The following is a 14347-nucleotide window of genomic DNA, read 5'->3' on the forward strand; positions in this document are numbered from 1 at the left end:
GGACCACAGTGGGCTGTGACCAGCAATCTCCCTCTCAGTGGGACTCCCTTAGAGCCAGCAAACTCTCAAGTTTGCTATGCTCAGAGTACCACCACCAAATGCCAACAACAGAGGCTGGGCTGATATCCACTGATATCCACTCCTAAAGGTTCAACCCTTCAGTTGTTAAGAAGATGCAAAGACATTCGGCATGAGTGCTTCACTGAACTTGAAGGGAATAATTCACAGATATATACCTTGTACACGCTCCTCTTTAGGTCTGTGTGCACATGAATGTGAATATGCTGTAGCAAACGTACTATGATTGTTGCATTCTTAGATTCTTAAGTACATTAGATTTGTGATTTTGTTAGGCCTGTGAGTTACTGTTGTACTTGTAGTAAATTCTGTAGAATCTTTTGTTAAATTGTTTAAATTAGGCTGTCAATTAAATGTTAAGTTTAAGTGCTGTTAAACCCAGTGAAGTCTGGGGCTAAGTTTCACAAGGGGGTCCACTCCGAATCTTGTGACTCAATGGGAGAGTCTTCTTCCTTTTTATCCTTACTCTTTCCCATCCTTACCCTTTTTCATGTAGATCGTTTTCAGATTTTAGTCCAATTTTTCTCTATGTGCTTCAACCATCTGATAAGTGGAAGAGTGAACCTCACCAACAAATTTTGTTGTGCTTTCAATTTTGTATTAAACCTGCTTTTGCCAATACCTTTGCTGGTGATTCTTTGAGCAACCTGAAACACTCATTCATGACAGTTGTAGACAGTGGTTTGTCTACAGGTCTCCCCTGTCTGCCTAAGGTCTCCCCTGAGTCTCATTTTCTCCAGACTAAACAACCAGGATGCCATTGGCCTTCTTGGCCACCTGGGCACACTGCTGGCTCATGTTCAGCTGGCTGTCAACCAACAATCCCAGGTCCTTTTCTGCCAAGCAGCTTCCCAAACACTCTTCCCAGAGTCTGTAGCACTGCAGGGAGTGGTGGTGACCCAAGTGCAGACACTTTGCCTTGTTGAAACTCGTACCATTGGTCTCAGCCCATTGATCCAACCTGTCCAGATCCCTCTGGAGCACTTTCCTAGCAGATCAATACTCCCACCCAATTTGGTGTTGTCTCTGAACTTGCTGAGGGTGCACTTGATCCCCTTGTCCAGATCATCAACAAAGACATTAAAGAGAACTGACTCCAACACTGAGCCCTGGGGCACACCACTAGTGACCAGCTGCCAGCTGGATGTAACTCCATTCACCATCACTCTCTGGGCCTGGCCAGCCAACCTGTTTTTTACCCAGCAAAGAGTGAACCTTTCTAAGCCATGGGCTGCTAGCTTCTCCAAGAGAATGTTACGGGAGACAGTGTCAAAGGCTTTGATGAAGTCCAGATAGACAACATTCACAGCCTTTCCCTGATCCACTGGATGGGTCACCTGGAGATCAAGTTAAGTCAAGCAGGAGATACTCAGAGAGGGTACAGTTTTACTTCAAAAGTATAGTATTTCTGCACTCAGTTTAGATGTACACATCAGCCCATCAACATCTATTGGGTGCAAATGTCTTATACGGCAATTCATCCTCCTTTGTGGCTTCAACTCTTCCATATCCAATTCAGTGTATCAGCAGTATGAGAGAGTCTTACAAGCATCAACATCAGCAGTAACCTTGCTATTACTGAAGTTCCCTAACTCTGTTTTCCTCCTTGTTCCAGGTGCCAGGAGGTGATGTCTGTCATAGATTGAGGACAGCTGGGAAAGCTGCAGGAGCATGATGGATATGGGAAATGTGCATGTGGAACGTGCAGGTTCTTCACACAACAGTGTTGTTTCTTGCTAAGAAAAAGACATTGTCTAAGCCTGGGACAGCACATTGATGACATCCTTAGTGATGCTGATCTAGCCGTTCTGTGTTTTGTCAGGAGGTGCTCATTAGCTGTTCAAGACAACTGGAATGCTTCCAGGATATCTGCTGCTTCTGTGCAGCCTGGAGAAAATGTCAGATTTCTCACTAACTTCCTCACACTTCAACATACAGAGCCAGCATGAGTTATTTTTTTTGAGCTTCTAAATCCTACTTTGGTTTCGTGCAGCCACACTGAGAGTAGGACCTGTTCCCATTTTATCCACGCTTCTTAACAGCTTCAGAGACTACTGCATACCACATTATGGTTTTGCACAGAAGTGGTAAAATTCAAATCTATTGCTTTTTTAAGGGCAAGGGCAAAAAAGCAAAGCAAGGATAAGTTTGGAAGACACTTCAAATTCACATGAATGTTGCACGAAGGCAGGGATGGAAAGAGGAAAGATGTAGGGCTTATCTCACATCTCCAGTGTGATCTCAATCCTATTGAAACTGATGGAAATCTGACTGGCTTCATGGCTCATTGAACTTGAGCATACTGAAGAGCAATTAAAACCAAATTTTTTTACAGACGATGATCCTGCCCTGAAGCCAGTGTAAAAACCAAACAGAGCCTAGTAAATCCTCTCTGGGATAACAATGGCTCTCTGCTTATCAGTCCTTCAGAATTCCTGTTTATCAGCACCAGGTTGCTGCTGGACTCTTTTGATTCTGCTTGTTAGTGTCTGATCACAGGTTGCCTTTGTCCGACTTTAATTATGCATGAAACCCAAACAAGCAGACTATAATGGATAGAATTTCTTCCATTGTTTTAAAAAAGGTTGTATAATTTTGCAGGAGAACAAGAGAAAACACAATTACTGCCTCTCATCAAACAAGAAATACAATGAGGTTTGGCCATAAAAATAGGGCTCTTTCCATCTTTTTCTACTTTTTTCATGTTGCTGCAATTTCTGTTTGTAACAATCTCCTGGTGAGGCAGATAAGCTTCTAATTCTGTTAATGTTGTTATCCAAATTTGTAAGGTAAGTGAAGCTTACTGTGGCAATGGATGTTTGGAAAGAGTCCTGCCAAAGGTGGATTGATGAATCAGAAGTTTTTAATGTTGTTTAAACTCATGTTAAGAGGGCTCTTTACAGAGCCACTGCTTTTTCCTCTATACCTCCACTGTAAATCCCTTATCTCTCGGGCAGGAGTGTCCTGGGAAGATGTCCCAAGGTGTTCTCATTGGTCCTTTGTTAACCCCTTCCTTATTGGCTGTAAACCCTTTACCTTGATTGTGACCCCTCACCTGTGATTGGTCCCCAAGGGCTATATATAGCCCTCTCCCACGTTAAACTTCCTCTTTCGTCCTCTCTCCCCTGGTGCTCTGGTGAGTGCTCTGTCTTGGGGTCACCCGGCCATGTGGTGGGGGGAGGGTGGAAGGGCATACTCCTTCCAGGTATGGGACTGAACGAGGCCTGAAAGATCTCCCCCATCCCCAACATCTACCGTTAGCTTACAGTTTAGTGATTTATAATCCTAAGCAAGGTAGGTAGAGTATGTCTTCTATGTTCCATAATCATCACTGGAAGACATTTTACTCCTAAGGAGGAAACCTTCTGCTTAGCATATATATTTGCATAAAACTCTCAATCAAACAAGCAAAATATTTTTCTTTGACTGAGATCACTTTTAAATAATAAAGAATCCAAATAATGAATGTACTGATGTCCTCTTGTGTTGATACAAGGGCCTGTACTTTTCAGAGAGGTCAGAAATGCATTAGATCTAGAAAATTCTGCTAACTTAAAATTTGATCACATTATGTTCTCAGTCTGAAGCAGGATTAGAAGAACCAAATTCAAATCTCCATTGTGCATGCTTTTCAATCCTCTCACATCAGGCATTTGCTAATGTAACTCCACTGGTTTTACAGACGTACATCAGTATTATCATGGGAAACAGGGGAGCCTATTAAACCGATAGCTTTACTGGGCATTTCCTGAGGGACGAAACAAGCTTTAGGAGCTTTGAAAATCTTTTCTTTAGACTTCAGTTATAGGGAGAGAACATGCTATGGTTTAATTTCTGCCAGACTTTGTGATACAAGCACCACAGTCTACAAGAAAGGACTTTGGTTTGAATATTTCAGTTATGCATGGCCAGACATGTGATCAGGTCCGAACTACTTCGGCACAGTCACAGAATCATCATAGAATCACTAAGGTTGGAAAAGACCTCCAAGATCATCAAGTCCAACCTTTAACCAAACACCATCATGTCAATTAAACCACAGCACTGAGTGCCATGTCCAGTTGTTTCTTGATCACTTCCACTTCCAACACTTCACCACTTCCCTGGGCAGTGTGTTCCAATGCTTGACAACCCTTTCAGTGAAGAAATTCTTCCTGATGTCCAACCTGAACCTCCGCTGTCGTAGCTTGAGGCCATTTCCTCTTGTCCCGTCACTACTTACCTGGGAAAAGAGGCCGACCCCCACCTTGCCACAAGTTCCTTTCAGGCAGTTCTAGAGAGAGATAAGGTCTCCCCTGAGGATCCTCTTCTCCAGGCTAAGCAACCCCAGCTCCCTCAGCTGCTTCTCATATGACTTAGTCTCTTGACACTTCACCAGTTTCTCTACCCTCCTCTGGACACCCTCCATAACCTAATTATCTCTTGTTAGTGAGGGGTCTAGAACTGGACACAGGATTCAATGTGCAGCCTCACCAGTGTCAAGTACAAAGGGACAATTACTTCCCTAGTCCTGCTAGCCATACCATTTTTGACAGGCCAGACAGACCAGAATGTCAGTGGCCTTGGACACACTGTTGGCTCCCGTTCAGTGGCTGTTGACCAGCATTCCAAGGTCCTTTTCCACTGGTCGTGTGGAGATTAATCAGATACAACTGTTATTTGTAAAGGATATACAGTGTCTGCCAGATTGCAGGAAACAAACCCTGGCAATTGCTAAAGTCATAAATTGGATGTTATCAGTGCTTGGCATTTTCTCTGGGATTGTGGAAAAGTTCAGAAATATTTGTTGAAATCCTAGTGCAATTGCAGTTATAATCACTAACATCACCTCTAGACATTGAGTAGTTGCAGAATCATCTATTTTTGGGCTTTTGCTGTATGATGAAACTATACAAAATTCAGCCAAACTTGTGCTAGTACTTCCCACACATGTTGGTACATATGTTTGTTGACCAAGTTGCTTAAAATGCACATGGGCACACTAAATCTGTGTTTGTCAGCAAGAGGTAGATTAAAAAGTCAGATTTTATAGGGTTAGTTCTCTGGATAGAAGGGTGTTATTGGCTGATTTCATTTATGTCTATAATTCATACAAGGGATGCCTTAGACATTGGATATTCTTTATATGCAGGAATCCAACCTATGACTATTAGAGTAGATGTAAAATATGATATCCACTATTTGTGATCACTAAAGGACCACTTTTTATAAATCTGCTGATGTAAGCTTCTCTTTGGCTTTACAAGTGGCCTGTCTTAACACTGCCTTTCATGATCACAATTTTCTAAATCAGTTCCCGACATCCTCCTTAAAAAGACTCTGTGGCAATATTTTGCAAATATAGTAATATACTAATCACATCTTTATTTTAATAATAATGAAAAGATTCCTGTACACGTCCCATGTATGGGACCTGTCAGATGGGAGGGACTTCAATAGTAAAAGGCAGTATTTTTATTACTGGTAATGTTTTTTATGGGGGTGGTATTACCATTTCAGAAAGTTATGACTTTTGACATGCAATATGACCACCTTCTATTGGTATGTTATATTAAATAAAAACTCTTTCAAGTCTATAACACATTCTCTTTTTAATGGGATCCACATCAAAATAGAAAATGAACACTTTAAGAATTGAGAGGAGGTAGTAGTGCAGATGAAATTGTTCTCATAATTCTTATGGTATTTTTTTCTGTTTCTCAGTGAGGCGAATGCAAAGATGAAATTATCTTTTACAATCAGCATTACTTAGAATCTTGAGGTCTATGCTGTATTTATTCTGCTGTACCGCCAATATATGATGATTTAGATATTTGTTTTGACTTTTAATCTTTGCTCATATATATACAACTCCAAAATAAAAACCAGTGGATTATGCACACCCATAAATCTGTCCAACCTTCCACTCTTTTGCGATATTTCAGGAAAGGCTTGATGCTTGTAATCAGAACTAGGTTTGGATGCTGCCTTCAATTCACTTAACAAACACCCTTCCCCTACCTCTCCACATTCCATTCTTCCTCTTTGGCTCATTTTTAAGCCTGAAGGTTTCAAGGAGAGGAGAACTCCTTTGAAGGTGCCTGAGGAAGAAGCCTGACAGCAGTAGGAGATGCATTCTTAGACTAAACATCAGTTATTTTCTTTTGCACAAGAATCAGGTTATTATATTTAATGTACTCACACAGTACATTAAATCCACAGTAAAAAATCCATTGCGCAGGCTTGAAAGGTATAAGACCTTTCCCAAAATCTTCGTTCGTGAAGACTGACCATTATTATTATTACTCACACAGTAGTGAACATTGCATATTTTCTACTCCTCAGAGCTTCCCATGTGTGATGCTTATTCCATTTTTTCAGTTACTGCTATCTCACAGTGTCTTCTTAGCTCTGCCCTGGGGTGACTTTGCTGGGCTGGTCAAGTCTGGTGAGAAAAGGCATTGGGACAACCCAACAGCTCCCTCCAACTACTTAAAGCCAGTTTCAAAGATGCTGGATGCAAACTTTTCTCATTAAATAGCTAATGATACAATACAGGGCAGTGGTGACAAATCACAGATCATGAGGTTCATTTTGGACATAAGGAAAAACATCAGGACAACATCACAGCACTGAACACATTACCCAGAGAGACTGTGAAATTTCTACAACTTGTCTCTTAATACTGTGAGAGCAGCAAGAAGTGTGAACCAGTACCTTAGCACAGCACTCAGTGCTGCAGGCAGAGGAAGACCACTAATGTCTCCCAGTCCAACTGGAGACACATTGCCATGACAGGACAGTGTTGTTAGTAGTAGAAATGGTAGTCGTGGGCTTATGGTGATCATTCAGATCAGGTGGGGTTTGAAAGCTATTGGATGATTCAGAGATGTGGCTATCCGGGAATGATGGGATCATTTGTACAGAATTTATTTTTTCACAGGACTCTTTCAGTCTCACCTCCTTTTATTTAAACAGTATTGAAATCAAAATAGGAAAAAAAATTATTTGTATGCCACACAAAAAAAGACAGCATTTAAAATGGTATAGCAATTAGTCTGGTTAGGCAAATGCTTAGTTAAGTCAGTGTTACATGGTGTGTTCAGTAAAGAGAGTTCATGGTTTGAAACATGAAACTAACCTCTGTGTAATCTATTTGTGCAGCTCTACTGGTCAATAACTTCTATTTAACCCAGAGAAAATGCCCCAATTGAAAAGAATGATTTCAGTTTAGTTACTCTGGATTTGAACAGTGTATCTGAGATCAGAACCCAGCCCAGAGGCTATAGGAATAAATGGAATTGGGAAGATATATTGTTTTGAAAAGGAAAAGGTAATTTGATATACTGGGCAGCAGGAGAACTATTACTGTGATTAAAGACATTTTTCCTTTTAAGTTTGTGTTTGCTAGATATATTATTTATTGCTGGGATATGGTAGATTATTAGATTTTTCAAATCATTTTGGTATTTGATTATGAAGCCAAGTTTCCCTTTTGAGACTTTTCTGGATATAGTGTTTTTGTTCAGCACAGAAATTTCTTTGGTTTGTGTTCTTTAAAAGAATAAACCCTTTGTTGTTATTATAACAAATATTGAAAAATAAAATTTATATTTTATTGGGAAATGTTTCTTTCTTCTAAAATGATGTGTTCTTACTCTTTGAAAGGTAAAGATAAAAAGTAAGTCCAGATGATATTCGTTCTAGTTCAGGAAATTTTAAAGCTTTGATTAAATAAATTACCAAGTATTAAGAGCCTTCTTCCCTTTGTTTTTTGAAGTTGTAATTTTCTTGCCTCCTGGTTATTTTTTCAGGTTGCTTATTTCATATCTGGTATTTTTCTTTGTATTTCATCCTATGGCAGTAGGTTCTGCTATAATGGATTAATTTTAAATGACAGCTTAAGAATATCACTAGATATTATTTGCCATCACACAATAAGCCTTTTAAGTTCTTGCCAGATGGAACAAACAAATCATTAGAAGTTATCCAACAAACACCACTGTCAGAGTGCCATAGATTTGTCTCTTTCATTTGCCTTTGGGTAAAAAAAAACACAGATCATTATCTCTTAAAGCCTGCTTTGACAGAACTGGACAAAATAAGGTTGATGAACAGTCTTTTCTCAGAGACCAGTTCTATTTCCACTGAAACCGTTTGTGACAATTCATCCACTTCTAGCATTTCTTTTTTGTGGGAAAATTTTAGAATGATGAGATTTGACTTTACCATTTAATTTTGTGGCGATTTTAAGTTCATGCATTTAGTTTGCAGATGAGGTGGCCTAAGGGTATCATCCAGTCATGTATCATTGCTCATTAGACACATAGCACCTGCTTAGGCCATAGGAACTTGATTGCATGTAGTGACCTCAGAGCCTTTGTCCACGGTTTTTATGGACAGGGGCTCAAACTGATCTCTTCACAGCTCCCAGCACTGGCTGTCCAAGAGCATTCAGGACTTGAAATGCTCTCTTTTCAAAGAGGGGAGAAGGGTAAGTCCTGCGTGCTTCGGGAAGGGACCTGGCCATTTGGATTGTTTTCTGTCATACTGCTGCTTGGTGTTGGACCCAATCTCTTCCCCCATTTGAGATACGCTTTACCGATGTGGGTTCCTCGGTTTTAGGTGAAATCACCAAGAGGTGGTTGGGAACTTGCTGCTCGATCCTTATGCGGGAGGCTACACAGCAGCGAACACCATGTCTTCGGTGGAAGTCAAAGTTTTCTACCATCAATAAATGTGAGTGTTCCCTAACATGAGACTGCATTCTGAGAAGGATCTGGAAATGTTACATTTACTTCCACATAAGAGAAAAACTGCTAAACCCCACTGTTTAGGAGAGTGGTTAAAGCTGATACTGAATTAGTTGTACTAGCCTTGAGCTGCCTGCCTGTACCAAGAGAGAGAGAAGAATGATGCTGGCAAGCTGTCCTAAGCAGTGAGCCGGTGGCAGACTGAGACTGTGGGGACAACTGTGAACAAGCAGGCCTGAAGAAATGCCACATTATACTCTGGAGAGCCTCTGTGATGCTCCTGTCACTAGATGCAATGGACTGAGCTGCTTATGTGGATAGGCACCTCCCTGAGCCTAAGTCCCTAAATCCCTCACAAGGTCAGGGGACAACCAGCTAGACTGTTTTTTCCCCAAAGTCAGACTTTGCAATCTGTTCCACGTTCTGTGTGTGTGTGTTTGAAGAGCAATTGGAGTGAACATGATAAAGGAAAGCAATTAGATTGGGCTAAGGTGCTACTTGCATGCAATGTTAAAGGGTCCTGCTATCTCTTTATCTATTTCTAAGCCCCCACAAGTTCATGTAATATTTAAAGAACTCTTAACCTTTGATACAACAATAATTTAATTTTTCAAATACAGTTTTAATGAAAGTTTCAACTTCCAATAAATGTATTCCAAGAGGCAGTAGGTATAGGAGAGAAAAGGAGAGATAAAGGCACTGGAGAAAGATCACAAGGTTGATAACAGAAAGAGCTGCAGTCAAACCTGTGTATTTACTCACTAAAAAAAAAAAGCAGGAGTGACATTTGTTCCCAGTGTTTCACAGATCTTCATCTGGTCTTTGTCATCTCAAAAAAGAAGTCTGTGTTACTTCTCTCAAGGCAATCTGCAATTTGCTATTTCACTGCAGAATGTGAAATCACACCAACACATAGCAAAAGAGAAAAGAGAAAAAAAAGGTGAAAACTTGGTAAGAAAACATGGTAGGGGTGAATTGAGAGAATAGCAGCTTCGATCTTTTCCTGGCTCTCTGATCAACTCTTGTCTGCTCATCCAACTCCCCAGATAGGTCTAACCTCAATTTAGCTGTGGTGCTTAACTATTTTTTGCTTTATTTTTCCCTTTATTGCTCCCAGAAGTCAACTCTGTTGGGTTCTTCAGGTACTAATCTAGTTGTTATTGCTGATGGTGTGTCAGGGTGCTGGGGAAGGGGGTGAGGGGTGAGCAAGGCAGGGCCATGCTTATGCCTGCATCTGCATCTGCATCTACATCTGTATCTGTATCTGTTTATACCTATTTCTATAGGTATACACATATTTATTATCTATGTTTATGCCTATATCTTTATCTCTATCATCTATATTAATATCTGTATCTAAATCTATATGTATATCTAGATAAGATTAGCTCTGCTTGTAAACAAAATAACAAAAAGACATTTTCCACCCAGTGCAGAGAATAAATCATGAAAGGACCTGCTTTTGATCTGAGAGGTAGAAATTTTTTCATTCACTTCTCTCAGTACCTGGCAGCAGTCCTGCACTCACTAGTTTCCCTAACCCAGACCTCAGCTCCCTTTTGAGTGTGGCACTTAGTTCCCTTTCATGGCACACAGATTAATTGCTTTGCCTTCTTCTATCCTTGACTCTACTAGTTCTGATACCCTGCATCACTCTTACATTTTTATTCTGCTGATCCCACTGGTATTGCCACAAATTCATTAATGTGACTTCCCATTTAATTCCACCTTTCTGGCAGTCAAGCCAAAATAAGAGGGGGTGAGTTGAGTGACCTGTTGCCGATTTTGCCAAGGAGTCAGAATAATATGTGATAAAAAGATTTCCAGCAATAGATAGTCTTTCTGTCTATAATTGCGACATATTGTCTGGTCATACATCCAGCTTAGCTTTGTATGATTGTGCAAAGTACTTTTGGCAGTGGGTTGCTGTTTTACTTGTCCTTTCTCTCATGTGTTGATTAACTGGCTGAGTTACCACTCTCTGTCACTATGCAAGGACTGATGGTTTCTTACAGTTTAATTAAGATTTGCCTATTCATTTAGATCCATGTATCTGAGGCTCACCATCACAGGTATTTATTATGCCAGAAAATATAAGCTGAAAAACTGCTTTGCAGAAATAGCCTTGCTTGCTATGGGGGACAGACATGGGAGTCTAAAACTATCATGGCAGTGGAGTACATACCAGAAAAATCTTGGGAGAAACTGGGGTAGCTATGGCCAAGTGGTTACAGCCCCCAAATCTATAGAACACTCAGTAAAGTAAATTTTGAAAATTTCTTTCTTGTTAAAGAGAATGATGTGGTATGATTTTTCTAGAAATGTATTCTTTAAGAATGAGGTGCAAATGGTGAGGATGTGAGGATCAGGGGCTTCAGTTTATCTTTGCACTTGGAGTGACATGTCAAAGAAATTAAAAAATTTATTGACACAAAAGTTAGCAGATTAGTCCCTGAGAGTGAGTCCCCCACTCACTCTTTTCCAAAAAATGTCCAGTAATTTTTATTTAAAAAGTGTACATTTTAAGGATTTGTATATGACTTTTGTATTCAAGTAATAAGCATGGGCTTTACTGTAGTAGAGTAGTGCCAGTGTCAAAGGAACCTTTGCTTCTTTTTGAGCTGCAGACACTGGGTTTAACTTCTCCTACATGTGTAAGAACTGTGCAGGAGATCTATACAGGAACTGCTTCCAATGAAAGGCGAGGTAATAGTTGAATAATTCAGGTGTTTATGATGTACAGGTCTGACTGCTTCTGACTAGGCTGTGAAAACTACATTGTGCATATGTCTTATACCATTTATATGACATTGGTAATTTAATATCTAATTTTTAGAAGGAAAACCACTTACAGAAAAAGCAACTTAATTGTGCATTTTTTTCCCCATGGAAATAATTTATTCCTCTATATACTTTCAGTTATGCAGGTGAGCACTGCAGAAAAAAATGTAGCTGTTCAGGAAAATATTGCAGATCCTTTTGCAAATACCTTTTCTAACCTGAGTTGTATCTCCATGGTCCCATATCTGTGTACCATTGTACATACTCTTCTACGTGAAAGGATCTCTTCAGAAAAAATATATTTTTGTAAAAATATATTGCGTCAACTAGTCCTAAGTTTTAAAGTTTCTAGAGCTTGACACCAACCCATGCAGGGAGGGAGGCAGGCATGGAGGAAGAGAGAAGTAAGAGAAGGGAAGGCAGAAGGAATCTTCTGGTAAGCCAGAGCTCCTTTGAAATTTCACTTTGTGCTTCAGACAAATGCTTCCTTCACTGTTCTGCCTGGACTGGATCAAAGCAGGTGTTTTGGGGGAAAAAAACGACATTTTTGTGTTTCCCCAGTCCCTAGAGCCTGATAATTCTTTTACATCTAAAATCATCTGAATAGAAGAGAAAAAACACCGTCTTCTTTTTGCCTATCCCTGGATCTATTAACAGCAAAGCACTTTAGTACAATATTACATCCTGACCCACACTGGTCTGAGAAGTGACGTGTTCCTTCATGAATCATCTGACTTAGGTACATATTAACCAACTTTATTCTATATATAAAAGAAGATTGATAACAAAGACTATATTATGCAAACATTGCACTACACTTGATCACTTTTAAAACCCATTAAAACAAGCTGTGTTTTTCCTGTATGTAGAATAACTCCCTCAGAAGACTTTATTTTATTCATTGTATTTGGCAGTCACAGCCACTTAGTAAATGATCACATTATGTGCAGAATCCTAATGTGTAGAATGTAAATGCTGAGGAGGATAATGAATAGGGCAACTGGAGAACAAAATTACTTTTCCTACTCATGTCTCTGATCAGTCCTACTTAACATGCTTGTAAGTAAAGAGTCAGTTATGGAAAGGTGGTTGGTGATTAAATGAGTGAAGAAACACATTTGCTTTAACCAGCAGAAGACTGGTAAATAGATGTGTACATTAGAGCTCCCAGTGGATAGGATGTGCAGGTGAACACCATCTAGAGTACTGAATAGCTGTAGTTCATTGAAAGGTCTTTCCTGTTCTCAGAGCAGTTTCTGCATACCATTCAATATATTTCTTCCCATGCACCTCCAACAGAATTCAAACCACCCGCTTGACCTTCACAGAGATTTGTTGTAAGAGTCTTTATTTAATCACACTTCCTTGAGATACTTAACTTCTGAGCTAACATGGAGAATCAAGAAGTGTCAATGCTGTTCAGGGAGAAAAAACGTAAACTGACTCCATGTTATTTTGGTATTGATATCTCCAAAATTGCTCTCCCACTTACGAATAAGAAATTTCTACTGATTTCTCTCTACAGTGTGTTTTTATGTGTGTGTATCTTTGAGGTTTTTTGTTTTGGTTTGGTTTTTAATGTTAATGCTTATTACATGATTCTTCTAAGTTCTCCCACACTTCTGAATTCTACCTCTTCATATTTTTCGCTGGAACCAGAAAATTGGACATAAGTTAGAGCTTTGAAAGGGGATGAGAGGCAGTTCATAAGCCAGCTTCATGTTCTCATCAACCGCTACTGTACTGCTACAGCACAAATTGTACATTCTCTCAGATGTGATAGATTTTGCACAATCAGAAGCTACCTTTGGATGGGCTGGGGATGAGGGAAGGGAAGTTAAAATAGCTTGAAGGGTAGATGTTACTGTTTTTCATCACAGCTCCTGCAACCACAGCTAGCTGTGGCCCTGCAAGGAGTTCAATGGAACTTCCTGCACAAATTTATTCCTCTCAAATACTAAAGGACTGCTTTGGAGATCCAATGAAATACGTGTTACAGATGTGTAACACTGGAGCAGCAGACCGTGATGTGCACCACTCATCTGGAAGAGTTTTGTAGATAACCACTCTCCATAACCTGCACCGTGTTTTTCATGATGTACCATTTCTTGAGAGCTCCTATACGTGGGAAGAGCTAGAAATGTACATCTGAATGAACTAACAGTATTGGTTAAAATGGTTTGTTAAAGTGCATTGATCCTCATTATAGACATTCTCATTCAGCATTAAACCAGCCCTAATTCAATCCAGTTTGATCCATTTCAGCAGTGAAGAGAATTGACTTGCATTGGTTAAGTGCCCGGACACTGCTGAATTCAGGCAGTGAGCCTGTGCAGACCTCTTAGACATTACCTGCACACATCTAAATACCTCTCCCAGGTTGAATATCCCTTAGATCAGCTTAGGCCATTTCTCTGCTTGAAATGCCTGCTGAGATTTTACATGAGAATGTCTGTGATGATTGCCTGTTTACATCAAAAAAGATTAACTGTTGAAACTGCTATGGCTATGTTATTTCTCTTATAGACTGTTTCAGTCTCACTGTTTTGTGAAATATGCACCATAGAACATTTTTTTTTTTTACTATTATAAGGAGATTAGAGTATTTCTATAGATGTTTATTCTTAAATAAAAAAACCCAAGCATATTATTCTGGCAGAATTCAAGAAACAGAGAGACATCAAGAAAGATCACTAAGCCTTCAAATATCTTGACACTGTTAAGCCATTTTGGACTAGTGGGGTGGTTCTATCCCT

The sequence above is a fragment of the Neopelma chrysocephalum genome, unplaced genomic scaffold (genome assembly GCF_003984885.1).
Source record: "Neopelma chrysocephalum unplaced genomic scaffold, ASM398488v2 Primary Assembly neopelma1_62, whole genome shotgun sequence".
In the NCBI taxonomy this organism is placed as follows: Eukaryota; Metazoa; Chordata; class Aves; order Passeriformes; family Pipridae; genus Neopelma; species Neopelma chrysocephalum.